Genomic DNA, 13,090 nt, shown 5'->3' with positions numbered 1-13,090 from the left:
AAACAAATCAAGTGACCCCTGACAATATTGTAAGGTATGAGGAAATGATACAAGTGACAGCTGGAAATGAAATGAGACAGAGACTGACTTACTACATCCTATATTAGTACTGTGTTTACTGTGTGTAATTAAGGCAGTTAGTATAACAGTATGCACATGTTTTGGTTACTTAACTGCGCCATGGACCTGTTTCCATTATTAGCCTAGTTAAAACATGAGTGCACAGGTTCTGAGATTTATATGTACAAAATTTTTTTTTTGATACGCCTACTTTTCTGGAGGGTGCTTTGGATTGGATAGCATGTGTGTAACACCGAATTATTGACCAATAGAAACTGCTTTTGACACACCCTGTACTTCAGTCTCCAGATGCTGATTGGCTTAAATGAGACAACAATTCCAATAGCTTACTTAACAAGAATTTTTACTGTGAGCTTGCTAGTTTCTTTAAATAAGGTAGTAATAATTTGGTGCCCAACACGGGGCTGCGTATGTCTAATTCCCTCCCTGAACTTGCAATGCCCAATTATCTCCCTACCACATTCATGGAGCAACCCCACTGCTGGGTATCGGTCTGACCATATGGTGTGAATCTATGGCTTTCATGATGCCTAACTAATGTTAGATTACAGCACTGATTATCAAGTGTTTGTGTGTGTGCATAAATGCAGCAGAAGAGGAGATGCTTCTGTTAACTGCTCTGGAGTCTTCGCAAGTTGCAACCCATCATATCAGTTTTCATGTGGCCGAGTATCACTCATGCACACACTACATCTTCTGTAGAAAGGTTTGCAATAACTGATTTAGCTATAATGTGGCTTACTGAAGGTGACCTGAGTATATTTAAGTAACTCAATACTTTCTTGACCTCAAGTTATACTTTTGATGTTTTCCTGTATTGATTTCAAGTCCACCACAACACTGGGACTGCTTTCGTTAAGGTTTTAAATGACATTAGTCTAAATACTGACCATGGAAAAATCTCAGTTCTAGTTTTATTGGATCTTAGTGCCACGTTTGATACAGTCACCCATAGCATATTGCTAGACAGACTGAAAAAATGGGTTGGGCTTTCTGGCACAGTCCTAAATTGGTTTAAATCGTACTTGAAAGATAGAAACTACTTTGTGTTTATTGCTTACTACACATCAGAACAAACAATGATGACGCGGGGTCCCTCAAAGGTCAATTTTTGGGCAGCCCCTGTTTAACCTTAGCATGCTACCTCTAGCACAAATTGTGCAAAACAACAGAATCGCCTAGCATGCTTATGCAGACAACACGCAGATCTACATAGCTGTGTCAACAAGTGACTATAGTCCCATAGATTCTCTGAACAACTGCACTGAGCAAATCAACATTTGGATGCACCAGAATTTCGTCCAGTTAAATAAAGACAAAACTGAATTTATTGTTTATGGTGCTAAACAGGAAAGACTAAAAGTCAGTCCGCAACTCAGATCCCTTTCACTGTAGAATACGAATCAAGTCAGAAATTTTGGTTTAGTTATGGACCTACATTTTAATAGCCACATAAAGGCAATTACTCAATCAGCTTACTATCACCTTTAAAACATAGCAAGAATTAAAGACTTCATGTTAAAACAAGACTAAGAAAAACGAATCAATGTATTTATTTTTAGTAGGCTCGACGACTGCAATGGTGTCTTTAATGGTCTATCTAGAAATGCTATCAGGCAGCAACAGCTCATCCAGAATACTGCTGTTCTGCTTATATCTCTGCACTGGCTCCCTGTGTGACAAAGAATTGTAAAGCACTAATGGTTCTGGGTCCAAACTACTGTATATCTCTGATCTTCTTCTATGTTACGAACCCTCTAGACCTCTTAGATATTCAGGGAGTGGTGTGCTTACTGTTCCTAGGGTGCTTTTAGTTTCTATGTGCCATATATCTGGAACAAACGTCCAGAAGACTTGAGGTCTGCTCTTTTAAATCAGGTCTAAAAACCTTTCTACTTGGCGTTAGCTCAGTGGCCTGTAGAGCTTGCCGTCAGCTCTGTGGTCTGTAGAATCGTATTATTCTGATTTGGTGGTCTGTAGAATCGTTTTGATTTGGTTGTCTAAATATAGCTCTGGCGGCTGCCTGAACGGCCCCTTAACTGATCCTTCATGGAAGGGTAAATGCAATATGTACTGCTGGCAAATTTTAGCTTTGTTGTTGACAGACTTGTCTGATCACATTTTAAAATAAATATGAGCCTCTCAATTTGAATTTTTAAGTTTCAGTACACTGCACAATTGTATTTTTTATTGCTTTTAGTCTTTACCTATATAATAAGGAAAAATATTTGGTCACAAATAACTATTACACTACACAAACTACTTAAATTTCACCTGCCTACTCCTCTACTTCTCTTGCCCTTCACATAAATATTTTTTTTCTCTTGCACAGCCACAAATAGTTAACAAATTTCCTGTCTAAAAACCCAGTTTATCCTGGTGAATATGACAGACAGTGATATGATTAAGTCTGTTTTGAGTCGTAGTGTGGAGTCTTGAGGGAACTAAAAGTCCTCTTGCCCTCACAGGAGGAAATGGAGTACTACCATAAGCAATCTGACCAGGGTTTGCAGCTGCTCAAATAATCCACTAACCTCTTCTGACAATCTTTGAATGATCTCTGCAGTTTCTGAACCGTTACTAAATGAGTAGTTCAATTGGAAAGAAGCTCTAGGTATTTTTCTGACTGTGGCATCAATCTCTTCACTAAGAAGTGTGTTTTCTCATTTTTGTAGGGTCAGCAGTCCATCCTGATCAAACCGCTCCAAAAACTGGATACCAACAGTGCCCTCAGCAAACTTCAGGTGATATGTTTATGCTCCTCCAGTGAAGCATTTTGGCGGTGGTCTGCTCTGTGGTACTTAAATTGGGTCACTGTCTAAGGGCAGTGGGTCATTGTTTTTGCTTTTTCAAACAGTATTTAAAAACTGCCATTATTTCTCATGACTTTGAATGAGGGCCTGACAGCATCAACAGCACCCATCATGCCAGTGCCTGTTTCTGTTCTCTTCTGTGAAGATGAGTTCAGGCATTTAAAGGGATATTTCACTTTGGTATAACACAAGTAATATTATGGAGCTTACCCCAATGTATATGCATAGTGTCTTGGATCGAAAGAGAGGTTAAGCAAGCTTTCTGTGTGAGTAAGTTTGTACAGTGGGCTCCACAGTGTACATAGTGGGCTTGTGGCTGCTCTTCCTTTCTTAGAGTCTGTGAACCAGAATGCTTCCCAGACATATTTGCTACCCCATCATAGGCCTAGTAAACCAGGGATTTGTAAATTTAAATGTCTTAAGAGCACATCTTTGGCAACTCCAGCGGGGCCTTTTCCTGTTGCTTCTGAAATACTGTACAACCCAGTGAGTTCTTCATGTGGTATCAGGCCATATTCCACAAAACATAGGCATATGGAGTCCTGTTCTTTTGCTGAAATATCCCGTGTTGCATCCGTGACTGAAGAACACTAAAGAACTGGTAGAGACCTAATGGTATTTGCTATTTCACAAACTATTGTGTTGCTCATTAAAGAAATGACCTCATTCTGTATTTGAGGGCTCAAGTAATCTTTTTTGGGCTTTTGCAACCATTTTTCAAATGAAGGGTCATCTGCTGTGTCTTAAATGCTTTTAATGCTGATAAAAGTTTCCATTTTCATGACCTCACAGGGCTTGCCCCTGCTCTGATAATTATTTAACTGAACTAACTGTTTTGCCTTGACAGTGCTCTCCTAGTCTCTCCTTGTTTTAGCCTAACTCTAGATTCATGCTCACTCACAGAGACTGTGATGCAGTGGGCACGACTTTTTGCTTGTGATGCAAACTTTTCAAGAGCTTTCTTCCAATTTTCGAATCCAGTTCTGATGAAGTCAAGGTCTGCCTTTACAGCAAAAAGTTTTCTCTGCTTCATGGAATAGAAACACAAAAGCCCTTTTTGCAATGAATCATAATGTAGCCAGCAAAAGTCCTTAAACCACCTCTCTTGAAAAGATAACTTTATTTGATAGCACTTGGTTCTCTATGAACTTTGACAGTTATTTTTGCTCCTGAGAAGGCGAAAAACCACAGTATTGTAAATGACGGGCTCTCCCTCAATGCTTCAAGATAAAGTATGCAAAATAAAAAATCTGTCAACAAGAAAGTGGCCAAAATAGCTAACCAGCTAACTGAGGAAAAATAGGAAAATTCTCTCTGCGCCTCCTAATGACACCAAAGATTTTAATCTCAGGAGCAAATCCATCTTACCTTGCTTATAATATAGATTTTATAAACTGAAACTAATATCAGTTACACACCTGTAAGCACAATACAGTCCTACAAATTTCCCATACCTCCAAGAAACTCTTTCACCAACTCTACCACCAAACCGGAAGATCAAGCACAAGCAATCAATCAAGCTTGCAGTCAAGCACAGGCAAATGAAAACTGCTTAAAATAATTAATGTAGAAAGTGGAAGTATTTTGTCACAATTGTTATTTTTAAATACATAATTAAAGGCATTAATGTAGAAATAATAATTGTACATTTTTGTTCGGTCATGTTGATGGCCTGTCCCTGAATTAATCTGAATTAATTTATTATCCTGTCATCATGAGCTGATTCTTCACAGTCCTGTAATGTAATTTTGGATTTGTTCCAGACCACCATAGCAGGAAGCCATGACTGATAACAGTATTGATTGATCCAGTTCCCTCTAATCATTTCAATTTGTTAAATATGTTAAAATGCAGCATATAGGGAATTCTGGGGAATTTAAAAGTGTTTTAACATGGCCCATATGAATATTTGAAAGCTTATTTATGCATGTGTAAACACAGTAGCTTCCAAATGTTTACTTGATTGATGGTCATTAAAAAAGATAGTAGGATGAAACTAATGTATATTTTACAGCAGTGAATTCTGCTCAAATATATTCACTATGCTGACAAACCTGAAGGCATAAACTAAGCATCAGAACATTAGGATCCTAATCCATGAGTAGCATAATGATTGGGGGTGTATTGTACCAGGAGCTACCACTCTATTCCTACAGCACATAAAAGCAGACAGTTCCCAGAAATCCTAATCATTAACAATCAGTTAACCTAAAAGCATTACTCTAGGGGATTTTGCCCAACCCTGTTCCTGGAGATGTACTGGCCTGTGAGTTTTTACTTTAACCCAATCTCATTCTGATGCTAATTAGCAGTGTCAGCTGTGCCAAATTAGGGTTGAATAAACATCTACTGGATGGTAGATCTCTAAGAACAGGGTTGGCAGCCATGGTTTAGGGCATGGATACTTAAATCTGACCCTCAAATCCAAATCTGGCCCTGGTTTTATTTTCTCCCAATTAATTAACTGAATAATTAGTGCTACTGATTGGCCAGACTGTCCTCGCACCTGACTTGTGGGTAAATGGGAGGGTGTGAAACCAGCAGTTCGTGGCCCTTGAGTACGGTGGTTTGCGTAACAGGAGTTTGGGGCAAGGAAAGTGGACTATAAGGTATACAGACTCTGGACTCCCCTTGTCGTGTTCTTTTACCAAGCTGACCATGGTATGCAGTTCTACTGCTATTTTACACTAGGTTGGCTTCCCCTCTATAGTCGGGCTTTCTTTCGATTGGGGAGTTTTTTCTCGGCTCTGTTTGAGGGTTTTCTCCCCACTAGGAGTTTTTACCTGGTGTACTTGCTATTTGGAGGCTCCGGTCTGGTGTTTGCTCTTTTTTCTCTGTTTCTTGCCTTACTACTTTGTAAAGCATCTTTGTGACAGTCCTCTGTAAAAAGCGCTATGCAAATAAAACTGAATTTAACTGAAATCAAATTGAACTGACATTAACTGACATTAGAAGATTTATTTTTAACTTCTGCAGACCTGACATACCTGACATTTAACAGAACGTACCTTTAATTCTAATGTAAACAATGTGTGTTGTCACATGTGGCTATTTTGTCAAATGAAGACATTTTAATCAAGATATGTTTGATGCTCTGTAACTTGAAACCCTTCAATTGCATGAGGGATATTGTTCTTTTCAGTTGTGGAAATGGAAAGTTGGCATATTATTGTGAATACATCTATCCCATTTCCAATTTAATTTATTCATTATCTCAATTTGTCCAATTGGCCATTCGTTAAAAAAAAGAAAAAAGCTTTGTTGCTCATAATTCCTGGCCTAATGGACTTGTAGCATTGATTGATCCCAATGTCTTTGTTACCTGCATATGACAGAACATTTTTTCAAAAGCATAGAAGCTGTATGGTGAACAGCAGTGAGTCCAAGGAACAATAACGTGAAGAACAGAGAACAGAGACTATCTAGCCTTAACTAGGTCCCTCAGCTTGCCATGGACTGCTTCAATCTCCTTCTTGATAGACGTTGACTGCCTATTGCATATGGGGTAAGAGGGGAAGAGTTCTCATTACATTACATTACATGCATTTGGCAGACGCTCTTATCGAGAGCAACGTACAGCAAAGTGTATAACCATAACCAGGAACAAGTATGTCGAAAACCCTAGAGAGAAGTACCGGTCCAAGTGCAGGGAACAACTGCATAGCTCAACTTGGACCCTGAAGGTTAAACTGATTAACACTAACACAAACGAGAACAGCAACAACGCAGTCTATGCAAAAATAGAAGCAGTAGTTAAGACAGGTGCATTAACTAAGTCACCTACGAAACAGCTACTGAGTTACAACCCTAAGCTTACAATCATTTAAGAGATTACAGGGAGGTAGGGAGGGATGGGGAGAGGTGCAGCCTGAAGAGGTGAGTCTTCAGTCGTCGCTTGAAGTGGGTCAGTGTCTCAGCTGTTCTGACCTCGACGGGGAGGTCATTCCACCACCGTGGGGCCAGAACAGACAGGAGACGTGTTCGGGAAGCGCAGGTGCGAAGAGGGGGAGGTACCAGGCGTCCTGAGGTAGCAGAACGGAGGGGTCTGGCTGGCATGTAGGGTTTGAATATCTTGTGGAGGTATGCTGGGGCTGATCCCTTGACTGCCTGGTATTCTAGGACCAATGTTTTAAATTTGATGCGAGCTATAACAGGTAGCCAGTGGAGGGTAGTGAGCAGGGGAGTGACGTGGGAGTGTCTGGGGAGGTTGAAGACCAGATGAGCTGCAGCATTCTGAATGAGTTGCAGGGGTCTGATGGCAGATGCCGGTAGTCCAGCCAGAAGAGAGTTGCAGTAGTCCAGGCAGGATAGTACCATTGCTTGGACCAGGGGATGGGTTGAGTAGGTGGTGAGAAAGGGGCGGATTCTCCGGATGTTATACAGGAAAAATCTACATGCCCGGCTCACTGCTGCAATGTTCTTTGAGAGGGACAACCTGTTGTCCATCACCACTCCGAGATTCTTGGCACAGAGTGATGATGTCACTAAGGTGTCCCCTAGGGAAATGGAAAAATCGAGGAGGGGAGAGGTTAGAGCAGGAATAAAGATTAGCACCGTCTTTCCCGGGTTGAGCTTCAGCTCTGGATGTCCCTCAGGCAAGCGGAGATGCAGGCAGGGACCTGTGTGTCCGATGGGGAGAAGGAGAGAAAGAGTTGTGTGTCGTCGGCATAACAGTGATAGGATAAGCCATGGGCAAAGATTACAGGGCCAAGGGATCTGGTGTATAAGGAGAAGAGAAGGGGACCGAGGACGCCTTTTTCTCGCTGTCTTTCCACATGCACTCTCTCACTGGACAGGTACTGGGCTCGCTGGGTCATCTCACTAAGAGCAGGTTCCCTATGGAAATGGAAAATGGAAAGGATACGCATGGGGCTGAGTGAGGGGTATCATCTTGACTTATCCCTCTGCATTGACATTTACATAATCTGCTAAATCTACTATGCATGCTACACTAATAGCAGCAGCAAACACGCATGGTAAAACTAATCACTGCTTTCATATTCATGCAAGCACAAACGTATAGTAAAATAACATGAATAGTACAGGTGTCTACCAAATTAAATTGTTGGCAAGCTGACAAGCCAAACCATATTGTACATAGAATTAAAGTATAAATACAACTCAGTAACTGCATGCAATAATGGAAACAAACAGTAAAACATGAATACAAAAATTATGTAATGCAATGATTGGCAATAGTTTTTTGCCTCTGCATTTTATGCCTCATCAAACAAGTTAAACTGTAATAAAATGGAAAGAAAGAAAGATAAAGATAATAATGATGATGCTTATATGACTTATACAGTAGCTCTTAGGTATTTCATTTAAATTAAATTTTTATATTTGCATAGGTAAGGACAACTGTAAATCTATCAAGAGAGCAATTAATCATACTGTATATACAAATAAGAAATGGTATTCAGTAAACCTAATGCAATTTTGCATGTGTCAGAACTGAAGTGCCTACCAAATGTTTATTACAATTTTAATTTTCCCTTTGAGCAACATACAATATATTCATCAGTTTCAGGCTCCCATATGCGGTGAGAAGAAATGGCTTATCATTTATTCTTTTGTGCCTTTGTGGAAAAAGAATTGTACACAATGGGAATCTGAATGCTGAATAGATATGGAACTGGTGGCCTTATCACTTGAAATGGATTAATTCTTTGCCTGTGACATGGTCAATAAAATGCATCTATTTATAGGGATTTTCTGAAAATACACAGAACCAAGTAATAAATGACAAAATACACTTGATGTGAACCCTGCACTTCCCACCCTGGGACAAGATAACAGGAAAGAGTGCTGTTTATTAAAGCTTGAGTGATAGGTTACTAGGGGTTACACCGTTAAAGTACCATGGTCAAAATGGGCTATAAATCAAGCTCATTCCTTCCACCCTGTAAACCCCACAAAGAAAGAAAGCAAGAAAGAAAAAGTAAGAGTGGTAGAGAGAGAGAATTCTTCTAAGCAGCAATACAGGTTTTAAAATAATTACAATATTCTGTTGCTGTACTTGAATTGTTCAAATGTCTTATGAGCAATACTGTGGGAAGATGTTTTGATTACAAGCCAACATTGGTTTAGATAAAGTAAAACATACTTGCTTATTTGGATTTAAATACTGCATGGGATTAGAAACTGATTGTTTTTGTTAAGATTTTTTCCCCCCTCAACTTTGACTTCTAATAACTTTTAGCTGTTATGCCAGTTTGGCATCTTCATTACAGCCTACCTACACTTAAAAGGATTTTTCCAGACCTCTATCTATTACACTGGGCACAATTTGTGAAAGGCTTATCATTGCTCTTGTCTGAAAGTGTCACCTCATAGCAGATATCTGAAGCAGAAAATGTACTCGGTATGTTTGTGACTGAAATGGAGGATCTCTGGCATACAGAACAGGTCTTACAACGTCCACCTCTGCCTTCATTTAGTGCAAAGTGTAAGAGACCGGAGTCCATTATGGGCTCACTCAGCCTTCACATTGGAATCGTACAATCGGAGTGTTCTCAAAATGATCAAGAGCGCACAAAGAGTCCCTTTGCAAATAGCATTAGCTTTTCAGTTACAAAAGGCTCTGCTTCTGTATGCCAAGAAAACACTAGTGTGTGCCTCTTCTAAATGCATTGCAGTCTTTGAAGATTTGTTCAATCCAATATGGGTGCAAAATACTCTTATGTGTGAGGAGGGGGGCAGCCGTAAGAAAGGGGAACTTAATCAAGATGACTACCTTGAATTCCACAATGTAGCAGACCATGTAGAGAAGGGATTTCTGATTGATTATCATGATAGAGTGATTGTAATTATACCGAATTATTTGCAGGGCAATACAATGGCAGCATATACAAGTAATATATTGCATACCAGTGCAATATGTTACATATATGCCTTACATTATGCCAAGCATTCCCCACAATGAGAAACAAATTACTCAATTAATCATTGAGTGACTGTGTATGCACAGTAGTTAGCCATAACTTTGTTTAATCTGTCAATCAGTCTGTCATTTAGATAACCTGTTGTACCTCTAGAGTAAATTGATGCTGATTGTCTAATTATCATATTTTTAATGATTAGCACTTCAACTTTAGCACTGCAACTTCATAGATAGATAGCTAGATAGATAGATAGATTGATAGATTCCTTTATTGTCAACAAAAATAAGTAGCAATCCTGACGGTGCATTCACACATAACATAAGGGTTAGTCCTTTTCACTATTGTGGCATATAATAATGTAGTAATATAGCCTTCTGTATTTTTTCAGTTAATTACATTTTTTAATATTCAGTGACTTCAAACACATTTCCTTGAATTATTTGGTTGAATTCATGATACTTTGATTATTTTAGTTCTAGAAAATTCACATATTTCAGATGGTTATGCATTTTATTGGAAAGAAATGATATAGAAAGGGTCAGTGCAATGTTATTTCTTTATTTTGAGGTCAATACTTTTTTCACAACTGGGTCCTATTTGCACATTTCCTTGCATTTTAAAGAAATAAACGTGAATATATTTCTATTGTTTTTCATCCATCTTAATAGCAAGTAGAATATATATGATAAGTCTTATGTGCAAAGTGTCTTTACTGTTCAGGGTTTGGGTAGTATATGATGAAATAAATCAAAGAAAATATGTTGCATATTTATGATGAGAGCAATCTATTTCACTAGAAAACTGTGAAATACCAATGACTATATAGTCTCTCATCTAAAATTGGAAAATAAAATAGTTGTATCCAAAGTATATGTATCCATAATTTCATTTAAAATACACTAGCATTCCCTGCTCCACCATTTAGGTCCCAAAAGTGACGTCAAAATAAATAAATTATATTTAAATAAATTAGGACAGGTGCATGGACCTTTGCAATTGCTGCTTGGTGCTATCTTTTTAGATCATGTCCTGTGCATCCAAAATCTGGTGCACTGCAGTCTTATCTCCACTCTGTGGTAATGAGAGGTATTACAAGTTCAGCAGCAACCTGCAATTTAAAACCATCACATGTCAAATGGCTGCTGCTGCTGCTGCTGCTACAACAACAACAACATTTATTTGATAGGACCCATAAAGTGCTACACAACGAAAATTAATAAATGGTAAAACATAAAAAAGTAATTTACATAAACAGACTGACATGCTAAATTAACTGAATGTACCACATTGTTTTTTTAAAATTAATTAATTAATTAATTAATTAATTTTTAAAATTTTTTATTTTTGTAGATAATAATTTAAAACTAACAAGTACAATGATTCTGTACTTGGAAGCCTTGTCACGTAATTCAGTGATTGAATGAAGAAAGGCTGTAAAGATAATTTTCACTCATTAGATTGCATTAACTCCTTCTGCAGTTCCTGTAATTCCTCTCTAGAATTTCCAAGAAAACAATGACCATTCTATCGATGTTTCTCTGAGTTAGCACATTTTTGGGACTGAAAACAACTATGGATTTTGTTTGCTGGACCCTTGCCCTGATAAGGAGGTCCTGATACTGAGTTTTCTGTGAGTTGTGTCGACTGTGGATTTCCAAATCACACAGAAGGTGAATACACATAAACCCACTCTTAAGGGGTTAAAGGCTTGAAAACTTGACTCCGTCTCTTAGTACTAGATTCTATAACATTTACTTACAAATAAATGTAAGTCTTTCATTAATTTGGCAATCAGTGAACTTAAAAATTTTACTCCATGATGAAAAATAACAAAAAATGTATAACACAATAAAGTTAATGACTTAATAACACTAGTGATGATTTTAATTGACTCCAGGGGTAACAGCACTGACCACATAATTACAATAGTGTAGTTAGAGAAATTTGTGATTGCATGTGTTAGCCAACCAAAGCTGTTTTCATGCCATGATAAAGAGCTTTCAGTAAGAAGGGAATATGTCTTTGCTTTCATTGCTTTACTTTGAGTACTGACTCCAACCCCGTGCTGAGATCCATTATTTTCTGTTTTTCTTGCCCCTGTCACTCTTGCTTTGCTTTTAGATTCTGCCTCGACTTGTAATCTCCTTAAAGTGCATTCGGATAGTCATTGAGGCCTTTGCTGAAAGTTCTGTCTCAATAAAACTGAATAGAAAAAGGAGAGATACTCCGGTCCATCTTTGCTTTAATATATTTCCTCAAATATCAAACTTGGTTGGACATAACATGTTCTGTTTCAACATAGCTGTAATCCAGTGACTGAATATGTAATTAAACATTATTACAGTCCTCAGATTATACCCTGCCTCGTGACTATATGGCCAGGTCATTGACAAAACCAGAAAACTGCAAATATTAAATATCAAACTGTATTGATACTGATACTGTAACTCAAAATTTCAAATTGCTTAAGTGTTCATAATTTGACTGAGATGCAGCCTAGGACTAGAAGTCTGTTAGCCAGAATTAATTCCATAATTCCATTCCATAAAGGGGGGGTAAGCATGTCCCTAACCAATGTCTGAGTTGACTCCCACCCAAAATCAGCACAGACTGACCTGATTAGAAGTGTCTTTAGTTTGGGATACACTCCAAGTACACTCACGGCAATCACCCTGTGTTGGTAACTCCACTAAGGGACAACAGTAGAGTAGAGTGCGTGTTCATATGGGCATGACTATCTGCTTACCAAAAAGTGCACAATAAAGGGAGAATTTCATACTTGCTTATGTACTACTACTGTATACCATGAGTACATAGGGTAAAAGCTTGTTCCAGTTTCCTTGGTTTGCTTTCACAATCATGGAGAGCATAATTATTAGTAATATTAATATTAATATTATTGTAATATTATTAGTGAGTGTATGGTTCAGGCATTCCACTAATCCATCTGACTGAGGATGAGAGGGCATAGCCCCCCTAGCTTGGATCTCAGGCAACTGGCAAACCTTTTTAAACAATGTGGAACCAAAGTTCTGTTCCTGGTCAGTATGAATGCAATGTGTTGCACCATACCTCCGAAAAAAAATGTTGTACTATGACCCAAGCAACTGTATCTGCTTCTTGATTTATGATAGGGAATGCCTCACACCATTTACTAAAATGCTATAACCAGAATATACGTATTCCCCCTGGGGGTCAATGGGAGAGGGCCGCCAATATCAATTCCCAGCTTCACAAAAGGTATGTTGCCTTAATGGGATATATCAGCTCACAGGGTTCTGGATCTGTATGTTTAAACATGGCACATTTTCT

General features: G+C 38.4%; 1 long non-coding RNA gene across 2 annotated transcripts in view; it reads left to right on the top strand.

Moving 5' to 3' along the window:
• The first annotated feature begins 2,588 nt into the window (after positions 1–2,588).
• Positions 2,589–13,090, top strand: part of LOC118235289 — a 69,459-nt gene continuing 58,957 nt past the window's right edge. For both annotated transcript variants that reach the window (XR_004766826.1, XR_004766825.1), the window contains exon 1: positions 2,589–2,825. This is a non-coding gene — a long non-coding RNA (uncharacterized LOC118235289). The remainder of the gene's footprint in view (positions 2,826–13,090) is intronic.

Source organism: Anguilla anguilla, chromosome 9, assembly GCF_013347855.1.
Source record: "Anguilla anguilla isolate fAngAng1 chromosome 9, fAngAng1.pri, whole genome shotgun sequence".
Lineage (NCBI taxonomy): Eukaryota > Metazoa > Chordata > Actinopteri > Anguilliformes > Anguillidae > Anguilla > Anguilla anguilla.
Note: the sequence above shows the minus strand (reverse complement) of the source record. Positions and strands in the feature narration are given on the sequence as shown.